The 22,377-nt window shown below is 37.9% G+C and overlaps 1 pseudogene; it reads right to left on the minus strand.

Annotated features, from left to right (window-relative positions):
• Positions 1–18,664: 18,664 nt before the first annotated feature.
• Positions 18,665–19,817, minus strand: LOC116274894 (annotated as a pseudogene).
• Positions 19,818–22,377: the final 2,560 nt, after the last annotated feature.

Consider the following 22,377-nt stretch of genomic DNA (forward strand, 5'->3'; position numbering starts at 1 on the left):
AGCCTAAATTAGATTATATAATTATACTTTTTAAAAGTTTACTTCTTTTTTTTTTTACATCTCAAGGAACTGCCCATACTGAGGGACTCCTAACTGAGTTGGCCTCTTGTTCCAGGTAATTTTCAACAATGACCATGTCTATCAGTCAGGGTTCTCTAGAGGGACAGAACAAATAGCATATACGTATACAGGAAAGGGAGTTTATTAAGGAGAATTGACTCATACGATCACGAGGTAAAGTTCCACAATAGGCTTTACCACAATAGGTAAAGTTCCTCCTACAAGTTGAGGAGCAAGGAAGCCAGTAGTGAATCAGTCCCAGTCTCAAAACCTCAAAAGTAGGGAAGCCAACAGTGCAGCCATTAGTCTCTGGCAAAAGGCCTGAGAGGCCCTGGCAAACTACTGGTGTAAGTCCAAGAGTCCGAAAGCCGAAGAACTTGGGGTCTGATGTTCTAGAGCAGGAAGCAATCAGCACGGGAGAAAGATGAAGACCAGAACACTAAGCAAATCAGACCCTTTCACCTTCTTCTGCCTACTTTTATTCTAGCCATGCTGGCAGCTGATTAGATGGTGCTCTCCCAGATTGAGGGTGGATCTGCCTCTTCCAGACCACTGACTCAAATGTTAATCTCCTTTAGCAAGACACTCACAGACACAATACTTGGCATCCTTCAATCCAGTCAAGTTGACACTCAATATTAACTGTCACATGATGTAACCAGAAATCCACTAGTGTGGGTTGAGTCTTTTATTCCTAAAATTGGTAAAGAATATTTTTCAGGACTCACTCCAATTCTGAATCTAGGTTGACATCACCAAAGATGACTTTCTGATTTATGTTGGTAATTTCTAGGTGTTTGGCCATAAGCTGAGTATATCAATAGTTTCAAAACTGATATACTCATCTCTCAAATGGCATTAGTATGTCATCTTGTTAAGAAAAGTTCACTTACAGTTTGTCATAGTTCATTTTCTTTTGCTATAACTGAATACCACAAATTGGGTAATTTATAAAGAAAAGGAATGTATTTGCCACAGTTCTGGCAGCTGAGAAGTCTAAGAGCATGGTACTGGCATCTTGTGAGGACCTTCTTGCTGTCTCATAACATGGTGAAGGGCATCACATGAGGAGAGGGCAACAGCTGGCCAACTCAAGTCTCTCCTCCTCTTCTTATAAAGCTACCAGTCTTATCAGAGGGCCCTACCCTATGACCTTATCTAGTCCTAATTATCTCCCGAAGACCCCATCTCCAAATACCGTCAACATAAGATTTGGTGAATTAAGTTTCCAACACATGAAATTTGGGGAACACATTGAAACCATAGCACAATTTCATCAGTTTCTTTGGATATTGTGGCTTATAGATATACCACATTTCTGTAATTACCTAAAAAATAATCTTGGTGTTTATTTTCCAAGAGCCTCTGCCAAAACTTAAAGTTTGTTTCAGATTTATTGTAACTTCAGAACTTCCTCTATAACTGGGCCTTTGTTTACACCAACATATCTGTATATCTAGGCAATCTATATCTCTACTGAATTCAGGGAATATCATAAAAAGGAAACAAATGTGCATTGAGTCAATCCACAAGTTCAGTTTGAATCTGAATATTTCACTTCCTTAAAGAAAGCAGAGCTATTTTTGTGTAGCTTATCTGTCCTTTAATTTTAAGTTTAATCTGTGACATTCTCTTCTCACATCAGTAAGAAACAAGAATCATACTATGAGTCCTGAGGGGTTGGTCCTACAAGTTAGTTCTTGCAGATTTTCTGAACTCCAAAAATTCCTTGGTATCAATATGTAGTTAAATTCTTTCACCTCCTATCTGCCTGATAGCACAAAAACTAGCAAATTTTTCATACTTTGTTTGAAATTCCTGCATAAACTGGTAAGATACGGTCACAAGCAGAAAAATTCTTTACAAAGTTGATCATTTCCTTTGTCATGTAATGAAATGAACCTAGCTTGGAAAACTCGCAGCAAAACTTGTCTGGTGAATTTGGACACTAGGCACACTAACAGTCTCTTGGAACATGAATAAACTGTTGAAAGCTTCTTTAGTCTCTTTCATCACAGTGCTCTATCTGAAAAAAGCAAAATTAATTTTTCAAATTTTGAGCAAACTTCTCAGCTTTCTTTCTGGCAAATACTTACTTCATTATTTTGGTCCTTAAAATATTGCTAAAAATGACAGACTGTCTGCACTGGAAGTCAGGTGGGCAGAGTTGACCTGCTGTAGAATATTTCTTTACAACCTCTAGCTCCTCTTATTTACCCTGAGCTTTTGTGCACCCATGTCCTGTATGCTGCAGTGTTTGTTTTCCACAATACAATGTCACCCACCTACCCCACACAAAATAGAGGCAACAGACAAAAGTATTGCTTCATATGCCAATAATTTCCTATGATCTAAACAAAACCTGTTTATAAAATTCTACACAACCTAAAGTAAGCAAATATTAATACAATTTTGCCCACATTCCGATTTGATTAATGACTGAACTGTTGGCAAAAACATTATTTTATTTATTATTATTATTATTATTTTATTTTATTTTATTTTGAGGCAGAGTCTCACTCTGTTGCCCAGGCTGGAGTGTAATGGCATGACCTCGGCTCACTGCAACTTCCACCTCCCAGATTCAAGCAATTCTCCTGCCTCAGCCTCCCAAGCAGCTGGGATTACAGTCATGCACCATTACACCAGGCTAATATTTGTAGAAGGGGATTTGGCCATGTTGGCCAGGCTGGTCTCGAACTCCTAACCTCAGTTGATCCACCCACCTTGGCCTCCCAAAGTGCTGAAACTATAGGCATGAGCCACGGCGCCCAGCCAGAAATATTATTTTAAAGCCAGCACAGTTGGTACATCACTATTTGCGACCTAGGAATCCTAATCCCTCACTTTGTATTTTCTCTGACTCATATCATGACCCCTCCACAGCTGTGTTATAATGTGGAAATTTATCTTTCATATGGGTCTTGATTTAATCTTTACTTTTTTTTCTGTCTGTCACATAAATCATGATGTTTGAGTCCCATCTTGCATGTTTTTTACTATTCTCTCTTCTGGTCTTTGCCAATTCCTGGGATTTCCTAACTACTGGGCCAAACTCAAGGCACATTAATCCATGATTCATGATTAATCCATGATCACCTTTTGAGGTTCTATAGGGAAGATGGTATGATTAAGATTCTAATGAGTATAGATGGGGAAAATGCTGGTCAAGTTTTATTTTTTTAAGATCCCGGGCCAGGCGCTGTGGCTCACGCCTGTAATCCCAGCAATTTGGGAGACCGAGGCGGGAGGATCATGAGGTCAGGAGATGCAGACCATCCTGGCTAACACGGTGAAACCCCGTGTCTACTGAAAATATAAAAAAATTAGCCAGGCATGGTGGCGGGCACCTGTAGTCCCACCTACTGAGTATCTCCTGAGCAGGAAATGGCGTGGAACTCCGGGAGGCGGAGCTGTAAATGAGATGGCACCACTGCACTCCAGCCTGGGCGACAGAGCCAGATTTCTTCTCAAAAAAAAAAAAAAAAAAAATTGATCCCGCCGAATAGGCAGGGTTTCTGGGCTGTGAATTAATTTATTAACTGTAAAGCCGGACCCCGCAAGCCATCTGACCTGTTTCTTGTTATGGCTTTGTAGTCATCGATCCTGTATGTCTACCTAAGCACAACCTTTATTTGTTACTGATGGACTTTTTATATCTGACAAAAGGAGACTGACTGTTCCTAAATACGACACTTCAAAAGATTCAAATAATTTGGTTGCATAATCAGTTAATTCAATGATAGCCAGAAAATTAGGAGAATAAGTTTTATTGTTCCTATGCAAATAACTACATTGTTATTAAGATGATACAGAGGGAGAAAAAGAGAGAAAAGAGTAAAAGATTTATTTCTGGATTCTGAGGGTCAGTGAGAACATGAAACCATTTAAATATCATACTAAATTAATGATTAAAGAAAGAATAAGAATAAACAAAGATTGTTCAGCTTAGGTTTAGAAAGGATGTTCAGCTTATTTTTCGTCATCATTTACAGATGGGCTTCTCAGATCTCAGCTTTGAGGTCTCATCTTGCAGGTTTCCACTTCTGAGAACCTTTTGCTGACTTCCTTATACTGGACTAAGGATCCATCACATGAGCTTTTGTTGCACTCTGTTTACCCAATTAGGTACATGTGTATGTCAATTAAAACATTGTTTATGTAAGAAAAATTGGAAATGACTTAAGTGGTCAACAGAAAATAACATGGCAAATCTATGTAATGAAATGTTGTAATTAAAAATGGTGTTGTCAATGTATATTCAATGGCATGAACATATGTTCGTAATTAAAAACAGATTAATAGTGAAATTACATAATAAAAAACAGACTACAAGAACATAATACACATAATATGGTTGCATTTTTATAACTGCACATATATGTATAGAACATTAACTTTTTTTCTTTTATTTTAGAGATGGGATCTCACTCTTGTCACCCACGCTGGAGTGCAGTGCCATGATCATAACTCACTGCAACCTCGATCTGTTGTGCGCAAACGGTCCTCCTCCCTTAGCCTCCCAAGTAGCTAGGATTACAGTCATGAGCCACAGTACCTGGCTTTCGCATAGAAAAAGTTCTAAAGATTATAAATGTTACTAATAGAGGTTATCACTTAATGGCAAGACTATGCATTATTTTCATTTTTATTTACTGTCTAATTTTTGCACTTTTATTAAGCATGGATTTATTTTGTCTCAAAAGGAACAATAAAGTCTATTAAACATTTTCTTAGCAAAATATTGGTAATTTGAACAATAAAATATGATGCATTCAATCTTCACAAAGATGCTTTACTACCCCTCACACCAGATGGGGCCAAGTGTTTTAAAATGGAGTTTTGCAAGATTTGGGATTTTTCTGCTTAAAAAAAGGAAATGCCTTTCTTTTCCCCCTTTCTTCTGGGGAAGGCTAGATTCCAGGCAATCCTCATAAACAGACATTTAAAATTTAACCTACAGGTTTTCAAAATACGAATGAATTCTCCACTCCATTTCTCAAGGCCAGGCATGGTTTTTCTTCTTGGACACTTGGTATAAGTGTTCTGGATTGGTCTGGTACAGTGGTGACTCTGGACGTGAGCCAAATTCACCTGTTTTGTTTTGTTTTGCTTTTTTTGTTTGTTTTTTTTTTGTGTGTAATTTCAGCTTATGTACCACAAACTAGAATTGGAAAACAGTTGGTTCATAGATTTTCGTGGTTAACTTTTAAGCATTCCAGTTAGTAGCCAAATTTATTGCTGTGCGTTTTTTTCTCCAATTGTAAAGAGCTATTGATAAGTGACTCTGAGATGGAAAACGCAACCTAAGAAGCCACGGCCCACTGGCGGCTTCACATTCAGGCTTCTGCGAAAGATAGAGAAACCACAGTGTAAGAAGAACTGATACTTTCATACTAGTTCACTCATAAAAGAAAAGAAAAGGAAAGAAAAGAGAAATCCATTGTCACTGTGAAAGGAGAGTCAGGAAGCATACAATTGGATTGTTACTCACTTATTCTTATTGATTAAAGAATGTTTAACTCTAAGATATGCATACTCAATTTAATTCTTTAAAGTTACTTTTCACAAGATAGAACCCAATTCCAGATTCTAAATAAAATGATAACACTAACTATGGGTGAAAGTGACCTGAATCTCCTAACAGTTTCCTCCTCTCCCTACATAAATAGCACATGCTATTTGTTCAAGATGCATCCGCTAATACTTTGCATCTTCAGGTCTGGAGGAGAGAGAGATGAGAAATAAAAGGGAATCACTGTTTTTTTCACATTCTTCTTCTTCTTACAACCTCTACATATTCATGCCATAATTCATTTTTACTTTATATTTGCCTCTACAAATAACTCGTCTTCTGTGCAACTTGCTCCTGGAGTTATTTTTCTAACATTACTTTCGCTCAAAATCTATACACATTCACCAGTCTTCTTGAATAAAGGTGTACACATTCATTAAGGAGGGGTAAGGGGAAATTTGTGACATTAAACAATTTTAAGTTTACTTCTGTTTTTGTTTTTCAGATAAACTTCGATGATCCTTATGTGATCTTCACAAAGCTGACTTCTTTTCATTCAAAAAGCACATTAAGTGTTGTTTTTATACATGTCTTCTCTGACAATTCAAATGAAAGTGGCCACTATTCTATTGTAATTATTTGTGTAATATTATTTCTATGTGACATGTTTAACCATTTATGTATTTATGTATTTATTTATTGTTTATCTCCTCCCAACAACAAGAAAAATTAACTTCATGAAGGCAGGGACTTGTTGATCTTATTTAATACCCGAGAATAGCTTCAGGTATAGTAGATGCCCAATAAATTCTGAAGACTAAATGAATAACTTTGTGTACAAATCCTCTTCTCTGAGACCAGCAGTCACTTACCTAGCAGAATAGTGTTAAATAAATATTTCACGTTAGGTAAACAATCTTCATTTCTACACAGTCCTGCCATACTCTTGTGGACTTAGTTAATGCCAACAGAAGAACAAACATGATTAATTAATCTCTCTTATTAACTGATGGCCCCAAAACCAGAACTCAATTACAACACAGACTGCAGTAGATATATTCATCAACAGCATGTAAAATCTTGGTTCCAAAACTAAAGCTCAGTAAAATGACAATATAATGTGATTTGAGTAAGCTACTGGGTTAAAATAATCCCACTAAGTCACCACAGCTAAAAAAATTCTGTTAAATGACAGTTCATTCTAGCAGAAGTTATATTAGAAAGCATGGATTAAGCAAGGCAGGAGCTTAGCTCTTAATTCTGACTTATAGAAAATTATCAGGGTGGCAGTTCCACGATGGCCGAATAGGAACAGGTCCACCCTCCAGCTCCCAGAGTGAGTGACACAGAAGACGGGTGATTTCTGCATTTCCAACTCAGGCACCAGTTTCATCTCACTGGAGTATGTTGGACAGTGGGTGCAGCGCATGGAGCAAGAGCTGAAGCAGGGCAAGGCAACGCCTCACATGGGAAGCACAAGGGGGAAGGGAATTCCCTTTCCTAGCCAAGGGAAACTGTGACACACAACATCTGGAAAATTGGGTCACTCCCACCATAATACTACGCTATACCAAGGGTCTTGGCAAACTGCACACCAGGAGATTATATCCCGCACCTGGCTCAGAGGGTCCCACACCCACGGAGCCTCCCTCATTACTAGCACAGCAGTCTGAGATCTAACAGCAAGGTGGCAGCAAGGCTGGGGAGGGGCTCTCGCCATTGCTGAGGCTTGAGTAGGTAAACAAAGCAGCCAGGAAGCTCGAAATAGGTGGAGCCCACCACAGCTCAAGGAGGCCTGCCTGCCTCTATAGATTCCACCTCTGGGGACAGGGCATAGCCAAACAAAAGGCAGCAGAAACCTCTGCAGATTCAAATGTCCCTGTCTGACAGCTTTGAAGAGAGTGGTGGTTCTCCCAGCCCGGAGTTTGAGATCTGAGAACAGACAGACTGCCTGCTCAAGTGGGTCCCTGATTCCTGAGTAGCCTAACTGGGAGACACTACCCACTGGGGCAGACTGACACCTCACACCTCACACGGCTGGGTACCCCTCTGAGACGAAGCTTCCAGAGGAACAATCAGGCAGCAACATTTACTGTTCAGCAATATTCACTCTTCTGCAGCCTCCACTGCTGATACCCAGGCAAACAGAGTCTGGAGTCAACCTCAAGCAAACTCCAACAGACCTGCAGCTGAGGGTCCTGACTGTTAGAAGGAAAACTAACAAACAGAAAGGACATCCACACCAAAATCCCATCTGTACATCACCATCATCAAAGACCAAAGGTAGACAAAACCACAAAGATGGGGAAAAAGCAGTGCAGAAAAGCTGAAAATTCTAAAAATCAGAGCACCTCTTCCCCTCCAAAGGAACGCAGCTCCTCGCCAGCAACAGACCAAACCTGGATGGAGAATGACTTTGACGAGTTGAGAGAAGAAGGCTTCAGATGTTCAAACTTCTCCGAGCTAAAGGAGGAAGTTCGAACCCATTGCAAAGGAGCTAAAAACCTTGAAAAAAGATTTGACGAAGGGCTAACTAGAATAATCAATGTAGAGAAGTCCTTAAATGACCTAATGGAGCTGAAAACCATGACACGAGAACTACATGACAAATGCACAAGCTTCAGTAACCAACTCAATCAACCGGAAGAAACGGTATCAGTGATTGAAGATCAAATGAATGAAATGAAGCAAGAAGTTCAGAGAAAAAATAGTAGAAAGAAATGAACAAAGCCTCCAAGAAATATGGCACTATGCGAAAAGACCAATCTATGTCTGATTGGTGTACCTGAAAGTGACGGGGAGAATGGAACCAAGTTGGAAAACACTCTGCAGGCTATTATCCAGAACTTCCCGAACCTAGCAAGGCACGCCAACATTCAAATTCAGGAAATACAGAGAACGCCACAAAGATACTCCTCGAGAAGAGCAACTCCAAGACACATAATTATCAGATTCACCGAAGTTGAAATGAAGGAAAAAATGTTAAGGGCAGCCAGAGAGAAAGGTCGGGCTACCCACAAAGGGAAGCCCATCAGACTAACAGCAGATCTCTCGGCAGAAACTCTACAAGACAGAATAGAAGGGGACTAATGTTCAACGTTCTTAAAGAAAAGAATTTTCAACCCAGAATTTCATATCCAGCCAAACTAAGTTTCATAAGTGAAGGAGAAATAAAATCCTTTACAGACAAGCAAATGCTTAGAGATTTTGTCACCACCAGGTCTGCTCTATAAGAGACCCTGAAGGAAGCACTAAACATGGAAGGGAACAACCAGTACCAGCAATTGCAAAAACATGCCAAAATGTAAAGACCATCGAGGCTAGGAAGAAACTGCAACAACTAATGAGCAAAATAACCAGCTAACATCATAATGACAGGATCAAGTTCACACATAAAAATATTAACTTTAAATGTAAATGGGCTAAATGCTCCAATTAACAGACACAGACTGGCAAATTGGATAAAAAGTCAAGACCCATCAGTGTGCTGTATTCAGGAGACCCATCTCATGTGCAGATGCACACACAGGCTCAAAATAAAGGGATGGAGGAAGATCTACCAAGCAAACGGAAAACAATAAAAGGCAGGGGTTGCAATCCTAGTCTCTGATAAAACAGACTTTAATCCATCAAAGATCAAAAGAGACAAAGAAGGCCATTACATAATGGTAAAGGGATCAATTCAACAAGAAGAGCTAACTATCCTAAATATATATACACCCAATACAAGAGCACCCAAATTCACAAAGCAAGTACTTAGAGACTTACAAAGAGACTTATACTACCACACAATAATAATAGGAGACATTAACAACCCACTGTCAACATTAGACAGATCAACGAGACAGAAAGTAACAAGGATATCCAGGAATTGAACTCACCTCTACACCAAGCAGACCTAATAGACATCTACAGAACTCTCCACCCAAAATCAACAGAACATACATTCTTCTCAGTGCCACATCACAATTATTCCAAAATTGACCACATAGTTGGAAGTAAAGCACTTCTCAGCAAATGTAAAAGAACAGAAATTATAACAAACTGTCTCTCAGACCACAGTACAATCAAACTAGCATACAGGATTAAGAAACTCAATCAAAACCGCTCAACTGCATGGAAACTGAACAACCTGCTCCTGAATAACTCCTAGGTACATAATGAAATGAAGGCAGAAATAAAGATGTTCTTTGAAACCAATGAGAACAAAGATACAACATACCAGAATCTCTGGGACACATTTAAAGCAGTGTGTAGAGGGAAATTTATAGCACTAAATGCCCACAAGAGAAAGCAGGAAAGATCTAAAATTGACACCCTAACATCACAATTAAAAGAACTAGAGAATCAAGAGCAAACACATTCAAAAGCTAGCAGAAGGCAAGAAATAGCTAAGATCAGTGCAGAACTGAAGGAGATAGAGACACAAAAAATCTTCAAAAAATCAATGAATCCAGGAGCTTTTTTTTTGAAAAGATCAACAGAATTGATAGCCCCCTAGCAAGACTAATAAAGAAGAAAAGAGAGAAGAATCAAATAGACACAATAAAAAATGATAAAGGGGATATCACCACTGATCCCACAGAAAGACAAACTACCATCAGAGAATACTATAAACACCTCTACGCAAATAAACTAGAAAACCTAGAAGAAATGGATAAATTCCTGGACACATATACTCTCCCAATGCTAAACCAGGAAGAAGTTGAATCCCTGAATAGATCAATAACAGGCTCTGAAATTGAGGCAATAATTAATAGCCTACCAACAAAAAACGTCCAGGACCACATGGATTCCCAGCTGAATTCTACCAGAGGTAGAAGGAGGAGCTGGTACCATTCCTTCTTAAACTATTCCAATCAATAGAAAAAGAGGGAATCCTCCCTAACTCATTTTATGAGGCCAACATCATCCTGATACCAAAGCCTGGCAGAGACACAACAAATACAGAGAATTTTAGACCAATATCCCTGATAACATCGATGCAAAAATCCTCAATAGAATACTGGCAAACCGAATCCAGCAGCACATCAAAAAGTTGTTCCACCATGATCAAGTGGGCTGCACCCCTGGGATGCAAGGCTGGTTCAACATACGCAAATCAATAAACATAATACAGCATATAAACAGAAACAAAGACAAAAACCACATGATTATATCAAAAGATGCAGAAAAGGCCTTCGACGACATTCAACAGCCCTTCATGCTAAAAACTCTCAATAAATTCGGTATGGATGGAAAGTATCTCAAAATAATAAGAGCTATTTATGACAAACCCACAGCCAATATCATACTGAATGGGCAAAAACTCAAGCATTCTCCTTGAAAACTGGCACAAGACAGGGATGCCCTCTCTCACCACTAATATTCAACATAGTGGTGGAAGTTCTGGCCAGGGCAATCAGGGAAGAGAAAGAAATAAAGGGTATTCAATTAGGAAAAGAGGAAGTCAAATTGTCCCTGTTTGCAGATGGGATGATTGTCTATTTAGAAAACCCCATTGTCTCAGCCCAAAATCTCCGTAAGCTGATAAGAAACTTCAGCAAAGTCTCAGGATACAAAATCAATGTGCAAAACTCATAAGCATTCTTATACACCAATAACAGACAAACAGAGAGCCAAATCATGAGTGAACTCCCATTCACAATTGCTTCAAAGAGAATAAAATACCTAGGAATCCAACTTACAAGGGATGTAAAGGAACTCTTCAAGGAGAGCTACAAACCACTGCTCAGTGAAATAAAAGAGGACACAAACAAATGGAAGAACATTCCATGCTCATGGATAGGAAGAATCAATATCGTGAAAATGGCCATACTGCCCAAGGTAATTTATAGATTCAATGCCATCCCCATTAAGCTACCAATGGCTTTCTTCACAGAATTGGAAAAAACTACTTTAAAGTTCATATGGAACCAAAAAAGAGCCCACATTGCCAAGACAATCCTAAGCCAAAAGAACAAAGCTGGAGACATCACGCTACCTGACTTCAAACTATACTACAAGGCTACAGTAACCAAAACAGCATGTTACTGGTACCAAAACATAGATATAGACCAATGGAGCCGAACAGAGCCCTCAGAAATAATACCACACATCTACAACCATCTGATCTTTGACATACCTGACAAAAACACGGGAAAGGATTCCCTATTTAATAAATGGTGCTGGGAAAACTGGCTAGTCATAAGTAGAAAGCTGAAACTGGATCCCTTCCTTATTCCTTATACAAAAATTAATTCAAGATGGATTAGAGACTTAAATGTTAGACTTAAAACCATAAAAACCTCAGAAGAAAATCTAGGCAATAGCATTCAGGACATAGGCATGGGCAAGGACTTCATGTCTAAAACACCAAAAGCAATGGCAACAAAAGCCAAAGTTGACAAATGGGATCTAATTAAACTAAAGAGCTTCTGCACAGCAAAAGAAACTACCATCAGAGTGAACAGGTAAACCACAGAATGGGAGAAAATATTTGCAATCTACTCATCTGACAAAGGGCTAATATCCAGAACTCACAAAGAACTCAAACAAATTTATAAGAAAAAAACACACAATCCATCAAAAAGTGGGCAAAGGATATGAACAGACACTTCTCAAAAGAAGACATTTATGCAGCCAACAGACATATGAAAAAATGCTCATCATCGCTACCCATCAGAGAAATGCAAATCAAAACCACAATAGGATACCATCTCACACTAGTTAGAATGGTGATCATTAAAAAGTCAGGAAACAACAGGTGCTGGAGGGGATGTGGAGAAATAGGAACACTTTTACACTGTTGGTGGGACTGTAAACTAGTTCAACTGTTGTGGAAGACAGTGTGGCGATTCTTCAAGGATCTAGAACTAGAAATACCATTTGACCCAGCCATCCCATTACTGAGTATATACCCAAAGGATTATAAATCATGCTGCTATAAAGACACATGCACATGTGTGTTTATTGCAGCACTATTCACAATAGCAAAGACTTGGAACCAACCCAAATGTCCATCAATGAAAGACTGGATTAAGAAAACATGGCACTTACACACCATAGAATACTATGCAGTCATAAAAAAGGATGAGTCCATGTCCTTTGTAGGGACTTGGATGCAGTTGGAAACCATCATTCTCAGCAAACTATTGCAAGAACAGAAAACCAAACATCGCATGTTCTCACTCATTGGTGGAAATTGAACAATGAGAACACTTGGACACAGGAAGGGGAACATCACACAGTGGGGCCTGTTTTGGGGTCGGCAGAGGGGGGAGGGATAGCATTAGAGATATACCTAATGTAAGCGACAAGTTAATGGGTACAGCACACCAACATGGCACATGTATACATATGTAACAAACCTGCACATTGTGCACATGTACCCTGGAACAAAAAGTATAATATAAAAAAAGAAAATTATTAGATATGAACCTAAACTATAAATTTGGGTTTTTCAGAACAAAACTTTTCTTGGTATATATGAAACTTTAATCTCTACGCCTGAAAAGTTTCATAACATAGTCTTGGTTTTTAAAAATTTGACATCAGTACATTCTATCTACTAAAGGTCATTTGATTTCTTGTAAATGTAGCTCTTTTGAGTGATCCAAATAATTAGTAACACACTCAGTGATCTCCAGTTATTTAGTGTTGCACTACATTATAACAGAAGCCATTATATCCTGTGTGACAGGAAAATGGGTGGAGGCCCTTGTATATCAAACTTCCAGAAATCCTTGTTTACAAGGCTGAGTTTTTATGTCATAGTGTGGCAGTCCAAAACTTTTTCAGCAGGTCATGGCTTTTTTTCTAGGAAAGTTATCTTCACAAAACACATTGACAATTGTTTCCTTTTTGCATATATAACAAAATACCTAAAACAGACACATACTAGCATGAAAAAAGTCTTACTAAATTAAAGAACAAAATGATATTAAGTGATTTCTTATGGCGGTCTTACAATGCTTTGCATACAGTAGGTACTCTGTAAGTATTTATTAGTTTAGTGAATTAGTTAAAAAATTAAAGCACATGCTTCCCTGATTCTCTCCACTGTTCTGAAGACTGCATGCAGGTTCCTGAATAACAAGTGGTAGATCCTAGTGATAAACAAATTTAAAAATTTATTGATTATATGAATATATGTTTAGAAGTTTTAAATTACAATTTCAAACTGCACTTAAACGAACTTGTTCCACTTCAGACTCTCTCTGCACAAGATTGCCTCTGTGCCACCCCTCTTCCCTGCTCTGTGTCCCTGTCCCGGTAGTTCAGCTTTTTATCAGCCTCTCTCCAGTGACACAAATGCACTCTTTTATTTGTGTTCCCCTTGACCTCAGAGTTTTCACAACTGAAACAAAATTCCAGGTTTCAGAGTCCTATTCCTGCATGGTAACATTTCATAACCCTTTTGTTCAGCTACTCAGAAAAAAATAGTTATTGTCCCTTCCTTTGTGCCCTCACAGCAGGTTGTGGTGCCTTTAGGTTGTGCTGATCTCCAGCTACCTCCTTTGACTTGTCTGGCTAGGCAACCCGCCCTTCCTTAACATTTCCCACCTTCGTCTCCATGTCCCCACCCCTATCTCTACCACAGCAATTAAAAGAGAATCTCATTGTTTATCACTGGGTTGGTAAACAATCCAGTTAAAATCTGAATTTAAAGACAAGATTTTAGCTGATATTTCGTGATCTTTCTCTATACACATTTTAACAAACAAGATAATTTTGAGTACTCTGAGCCATCAAGCAGTAAAATCTCAAGGGCTGCTCATTCACTCATTCTAAAGCGAACATTCTAATGTCCTTATTTCCTCTATTTTGTAAGTTTTGAATGTTTTAAGCATTCTCTTATTGAATTCTTTTCTTCTTTAATTTTATCATCCAGCCTGGCCAACATGGCGAAACCCCGTCTCTACTAAAAATACAAAACTTAGCCAGACATGGTGGTGGGCTACTGTAGTCCCAGCTACTCAGGAGACTGAGGCAAGAGAATTGCTTGAACCCAGGAGGCAGAGGTTGCAGTGAGCTGAGACCACGCTACTGCCCTCCAGCCTGGGGTATAGAGCGAGATTCCATCTCTAAAACAAAAACAAAAACAAAAATCACTATATATTTGACTAAGACTAAAACTACAGAAGGACATACTGTAGTAATAGCAATCACAAATTTTCTAGTCAAAATTTTCTCCATATTTTGGAAGAATTTAATTCTGCTTAACAGCAGTACATTGGATCAATGGTGTCATTCAGTGGAAAGCCGCAGCTAATTTCCATGTGTTAGCTACAGTTTTTCCCTGATATCTTAGAGAGGTGCGTCTAATAACCTTCAAAGCATGGGCAAAATCACATTCTTTAACAATGTTTAGTAATATTAAATTATCTTCATGTTAGCCCATGTTTACATGACACCAAACAGATCACATTTTTAAGGACTATTCCAGCATCTTGAAGCAAAACAGTTTCTTTCTTAAAATGAGAAACAGAGCAATACACAAAAGTAATACAGAAAAGTTTATTTCATGTATATACATTGAAGAGTGTATATGCTCTGAACCTCTAGTGTTAACCAAAATCGAATATTGAGTTTGATATAAAAAATTTTTCATTTTATAGAAACATAATATTTTGGAGTTTTGGACAAGGATCTTTCTAGCCTGGTGAATTCTTTTTTTTTTTTTTTTTTTTTGAGACGGAGTCTGGCTCTGTCGCCCAGGCTGGAGTGCAGTGGCGGGATCTCGGCTCACTGCAAGCTCCGCCTCCCGGGTTCCCGCCATTCTCCTGCCTCAGCCTCCCGAGGAGCTGGGACTACAGGCGCCCGCCACCGCGCCCGGCTAATTTTTTGTATTTTTTAGTAGAGACGGGGTTTCACCATGTTAGCCAGGATGGTCTCGATCTCCTGACCTCGTGATCCGCCCGCCTCGGCCTCCCAAAGTGCTGGGATTACAGGCGTGAGCCACCGCGCCCGGCCTAGCCTGGTGAATTCTTGTCTAACTGGAATACATACACTGATATTTTGAGCACAGAGTACCTTAGCACCTCTGGGGAGTTTCTACTGTGAGGTATGAACCAATATGATAACCAAAGTCTTTATCTAATCGAAGTTACTGGAGAGGACTGTGGCCCACCTGAGTTAAGGGTCATTCTGGGAGAATAACTGGTCTCCATGAAAGTGGATCAATACATAGTTCTGTATAAGAACCCCCAGGATCTCTCCTTCAAGATGATTACTGTCCTGACTTTGACTCATCCTGGTCAATTAACTCTGGGAAACGGGGAGCCTAACTTTAGAGAGACCTATTGGAAAACACCCCCAAGCACCAGAATCCATAATACGGGGTCTAGGGCTTGAAAGCCAGGACAGAGGGTGACCTTGCCTGCTTTCATGTTGTAGCCCCAGATAAAGAAATGGTCACTTATGTAAGCACACAGTCAGAGCTGGGAGAGGTTAGTTTGCCTGGTCAGTAGGCAGCCAAACTGAGAAAATGAAGCACTGGGGATGGGGGTTGGTTATTTTCCATTTGCTGCCACTGCTCCCCTAGATCCATTCTGGACCCTTTTCCACCCAGCTCTGTGTTGCAGGAGGACTGATCCCTATGGATGGGATCCCCTTGCCCCCTGGAAGCTTAGGCCAGTGGGGGCCACTGGCAGGATATTGGAGGGCAGAAAAAGAAAGATGTCAAACATTTCTTATGCCCTGCCTAGCTCCCTCTAACCCTGCACACAACTTTACCCTCCCCCATCTCAAACCACTGACTGCCCCCTTCCACAAAGACAGCTTCTATTGGATATCCACTCCCTTTCAAGACTCAGTTCTCACTGGTAATGCTAGCTCCTTCCTTTGCACCTTGAGGTCTGGGGGTGCAAAGAGTTGGTGACTCAAGATGGTTTGTTGGTTTCCTCTGATCTGTGTACACCTCAGTAAACATCTCCTTTATTTCATGTTACCCAAACTCCTGCTGTTGTAACTTTTAATACCTTCTGGGACATGGCTGACAGAGTGGGAGGTAAATACATATACGCATGCATGCATATATATGTGTGTATATATATGTATATACGTATAAATATATGTGTGTGTGTATATATATGTGTGTGTATATATATGCATATGTTTATCTGTGTGACCAGAGAGACCTCATTCCTAGGGAGGGACCTTTGATTTCTACAAAAAAAGAGTCTAAGGCTGCAGAAACTTTCCCTTGAAGGAAATGAAAAAGGGAAGGAAGAGAGAGGAAATGAAATAAAGATAATTTCTTCTTTGCCTCAGTATAATTTTTTTTAGTCCTTGATGTCTGATATGTGTTTAAATATTAAAGATTCCATTTCAAATAAGGTAATGTTAGGCATGTTTCCTCATCTAAAGAATTCTAAATTTCAAGTCCTTAAATTAGACCTTTTAAAGTGTTAACAAAATCTAAATTAATTTAGATTTCCTAATTTCTTAATTTAAGCTATCTTAATTTAGCTAGTTAAGATCTAAAGGCAAACTTCAACAAACTTTATTCCAAATCAAAAGTTGGCAACCTGCTCATAATATAAGATTATTTTAAAATATACACCTCTTTAGGAATGCATTCTGGTCCTTTAACCACTGCGTTACCTAAAAGAAAGAATAATAGATGTATATATGTTGCACACATATGGGTATAAACTTTTGACATCATCTCAAAATTAACAAAAACTACCTGGGAAAGAATTTAAGAAATGTTTAGCATTTTTAAGAAAATCACTGTGTTATTTATTGAAACTCTAATTTACTGTTCCTGGTAACCATATAATTTCAAGATTTATTTCCGAGCTGAATATATTCAAGGTTTGCTTTATTTTATAAAAGCTTTTGAAATAAATAATCAGTTCCCACATTAGCAGTGAGAGCTGAAAAACATCATCGCTGCTGCTATTGTCATTTCTTGAGGTTTTCAAATGTCAATTTTCATTCCAAAAGCTTATAACATGATGTGCACAATGAACAGGAAACAGATGTGTCCTAGAGATTTATTTTGATATTTTGTGTATATTTACTACAAACAGACAAGAATTAAAATATCAGCGTAGTGTAAATTATCTAAAAAATGATCTTTAAAATGTTCCTAGATCGTGGGTACACAGAATTTAAAATATATATATACAAAAATTTTCCAGATTTGGGTTTCAGTCATAGCAATTATATTTATTATGTTGCTCTGAATTTCTTAAAACTAGGCTATCTACCTAGCCTTCCTAATGGGAATGCTGAATTCAAATATAACTATAAATGGAACAAATTCTAAATTAATTATAAAATGCCATGCATATAATAATTATTTTTTTCTGTGAGACTTTATGAACTTCATAACTTCTTATGAACTTAGTAACTTCTTAAATTTGGAAAGATACTAAATCTTTTCAAAGAATGGTGAAAGATAATATCACTTAGAAGCCTATGAACCTGTAATATAAAGTCACTAAAGGAAGAAAAAGTGAAATATTGCAAAGATTCTTACTAAATAGGTGAGCATTTTTAAATAACCTCATCTTGTGTTTCTGCATAGACCATTGCCATATTTTGGGGATTATGTACTGAGGGGTATGTGTGTGTGTGTGTATGTATACACTAACAGTCATGTGTGTATTTTAAATGTTAGGACACAACCAAACTGACTTTTAATTTGCTGACTTGATTGGGGTGTTTTTTGGCTTTCAAATGTAGAAACAAATTTTATTTAAGATATGAAATACAATTTCTAAAATATCTTTTTTCAGAAAACCATGGCTACACAATAATAATTGCCTTTATCATGTTAGAATGTTCATTAGTCTCAAATACAAAAACCATGAAATAAGACACCATCCTTCAATAATTTGAGCAAAGATAGAATGCCTAAGGAACAACATAGGTGGACTTGCAGAGGATGGGCTGTTTTACTTCAACAACCATTAAAAAAAAAAAAAGCATGGATTTTGGGGTATATACATTAAGTTGAACCTTTGACACTTGGAATCAGGGCATTTTGTCACATAGCATTAACACATATTAGAAAATTGTGTAGTATCAAAGAAATAGAACCACCAGCATTCAAGCACTGTTGTCGACTAGGCAATAAAATGTTCTACTGAATGTTTCTTCTTTGTTCTAATTACTGTATACACTGTGTAGCAACTTTCAAATGAGAAAAGGAGCTTACACTTCTTTTATTTTCTGTTTAAAACAGCACAGAAAACAAACTGTGCCCTGTTATACATTAACAATTAGCCCTGTTATACATTAATAATTTTTAAAGAACATCAATCTTACAAGAAAAAGGCTAAGAACAAAAAATGTTTCCAGATACCAGACAGATAAGAATGAGTGGTCTGTAGACCCGCACAGGGCTTTGCAGTGGTATTAAGCAAAAGCCACTTTGTAATTAATGGCAGTAAACAGAGATACAGAATTATTTACCAGATGCAAGGCTCTTCTCTTCAGGGGTTGTATAGGCCAACATTTCTCTAATTCTTACAATAATCTCAGTAGGTGTGGTAGTCCGTAAACCTGGGACATGGGTGCATCAGGGTGAGCCAAGAGTATTTCAGCATACTTAGACCTTTTAAATTTGTAGAGCAGCTGAGTGCCCAACATCACGGTGAAATATTGTTTAATTCCTGCCACGTTATTAACCACATTTTCCCTATTATCGATGGTTCCCTGAGATTTCTTGCAGTTTGCATTCTCTTCCAGAATTGTACCTACCTTTTTCTTAGCAGTAAGTTGAAATGGCTGCTTCTGCCTGGTAAGAAAGTCCTAGTCCTCCATAAGCCATGGTTTTAATTCTTCAGGAATCTTCACTTTAACTTTCATTCTATTCTTAAATACTTCCTCTCTTTCAACAGTGAGATCTGCCAGGGCTCTTTTCTACTGAGGGGGCTGAAGTGCTTCACTGGTACTGCCACCATCTTTGTTTCCAGGAGTCTTCTGCTTGTTCCTTCTGGTCTTCCTCACAGATCCTGAAGGAATGTTCTCTACAGAGCGACCCCCCTATCTTACCAGGAGAGCTAGTTCAAGATTTTTCTGCTGTGTATCAGTTGTCTTTTTTCTTGAGGAGTTCCCTCACATCATATCTTACTTCTCTGCATGTTGCTTCTAGTTGGTTTTTTAAAGCTGCCTTCTGCAGATTGTTGTCCACAAGTTTGAGAACCCTGCTTTCTGGAATGCATTCAACCTTGTTTTTATTCCAACCAACAATCTTCCTTCTTTTCCTTCCAAGATCTCCTGGTAATTTCCCAGATGGAATCTTATAGATCTTCTGGGATGGTCTGGAAAGATGAAGTAGGAGACACAATCCAATAAAGAACAGCCAAGTATATTTTTGCACTTATAAGAAAATCTTCAGACCTCTCCTGGAATATGAGGTCACTTCAAGTCTCTCTGCTTCATTTTGTCAACTCTGAATTCCACTTAATTGCTTAATAAATAAGAGTGGAATAATTCTTAATATAAGAAACTGGAGTTAATTATTAATATGGCTTGGCTCTGTGTTCCCACACAAATCTCATCTCAGATTGTAATCCTCACATGTTGAGGGAAGGAACTGGTGGAAGGTGATTGGATGATGGGGGCAGTTTCCCCCATGGTATTCTTGTGATAGTGAGGAAGTTCTTATGAGAGCTGATGATTTTAAAGGCGGCAGTTTGCCCTTCACTCTCTCTCTCTCCTGCCATGTTGTGAAAAAGGTGCTTGCTTGTCCTTCACCTTCTCCCATGACTGCAAGTTTCCTGAGACCCTTCCAGCCATGCAGAACCTTGGGTCAATTAAACCTCTTTTATTTGTAAATTACCCAGTCTCAGGTAGTATCTTTATAGCAGTGTAAAAAGGGACTAATACAATTACAGACCACTAGGAGTTGCCTACTTCTTGGGATTTTACTTCCAGTATTTCTTTCTGTTTTCAGTTTGGGGGCACCTAATTCATTAGAATACTTATTATCATCATTGATTCAACCACAGAGCTGAAAGCAAATGGAGAAGGTGCTTCTCTATGTGGCCCACTTTCCCACGTTCTCATTCATATCTAGAACTCTTTCCCACTGAATACTCTCTATACTTTCCGGTTTCTTGTCTACTTTAGGCAAATGCCTTAAAATTTTTGTGATCAATGGAGATATTCTGGAAAAGCTTTATATTCTCTAGCACTTTCTTCTAATTAGTAGGTATTATTGAACCAGTGCCTCAACCAAATAGTAAATGAACTATTATCATTTAAATAACGAAAGACTATTTATCTTGAAGAACTCTAGTAGTTTTTTCTGTTTTGTATTCATTGTTGGTATAGTACTTCATGTTGTTCTCTAGAATTTTTATATGTACCAAGTTGAAAATAAAAAAAGATCTTTTAATTTTTCTACATTTACATGCATAGCAGCCAAATTACTGTAGAATATTTTAGACTAAAATTTACAATCACGCTCTTCTACTGTAAAATTTCTACACATTACTGAAAAGCATGATAGGCAGTGATTGTGAATCACTGATTATTTCTGATATGCCAATGTAGACACATAAGCTAATCAGTTTTACCAAAAGTTTAAAAAGGAATAATTTTACTACTTCATTAATTTTACTACTACTCATGTAGACTAGGCCTCTTGATCCTCACCCACCACCTACAGTCACCTACAGTTTATTTGCAGGGTATATTTTTAATAAAATATTTATTATATAATATAAAATTAACCCTTTTAAATTATATAATTCAGTGTTTTTTAGTATATTCAGAGTTGTGCCCCATCACAACTATTTAATTTTAGAACATTTTCCTCACCCTAAAAAAAGAAACCACTTACATATTAACAGTCATTACTAATTTCCCCTTCCCTCTAGCTCCTGAAAACCACAAATCTACTTTTTTTCTTTACAGATTAGCCTATTCTGGGCATTTCATAAATGGAATCACACAGTATGTAGCCTCTTGTGTCTGGCTTTTTTCACTTAGCTTAATGTTGTCAAGGTTCACCCATATATTAGTACTTACTCCGTTTTATAGCTGAACAGTATTCTGTTGTGTGGGTATGCCACATTTTACTTGTCCATTCATTAGCTGATAAGCCTTTAGATAAACCTTTAGCTTCAATACTATAAATAATGCTACTTTGACATTGGTGTAGAAGTTTTTGTGTGGATATAGGTTTTCAATTATCTTAGGTATAAACCTAAAAGTGAAATTTCTGGGTCATAAGATAACTTGATGTTTAATCCTTTGAGGAACTGACTGTTTTCTAAACTAGTTGCACTGTTTACAATTTCACCAGCAATCTAGGAGAGTATTAATTTCTTAACATCCTTGTCAACACTTGTTACTGTCTCATAGCCACCATAGTAGATGTGAAGTGGTATCTCATTGTGATTTTGATTTGAATTTCCCAGTAATTAATGATGTTGAGTATCTTTTCATGTGCTTGTTGGTCAGTTTCCTCCCTTCTTTGTAGAAAGGTGTATATATAGCATTTATTTATTTTTAAATTGGGTTATCTGTTGGAGTTTTTTTAATCATTGAGGTATAAGAGTTCTTTATATATTCTAGGTACTAGATGCTTCTCAGATTTATGATTAGAAAATATTTTCTGCAATCATGTGGGTTGTGTTGTTGATGTTATATCTAAGAAACCACTGCTTAACCCAAGGTCATTAAGATTTAATACTATGCTTCTATTAAGCGGTTTTATAGGTTTAGCTCTTATATTTAGGTTTGTGATCCATTTTGAGTTAATATTTGTGTATAGTCTAAGGAAAGTTCCTCTATTCTTCTATTATTGTTTTAATTTTGTTAAATTTATATTTCTTAGTGTACCATAGTAATTCCCT

Source organism: Papio anubis, chromosome 5 (genome assembly GCF_008728515.1).
Source record: "Papio anubis isolate 15944 chromosome 5, Panubis1.0, whole genome shotgun sequence".
Lineage (NCBI taxonomy): Eukaryota > Metazoa > Chordata > Mammalia > Primates > Cercopithecidae > Papio > Papio anubis.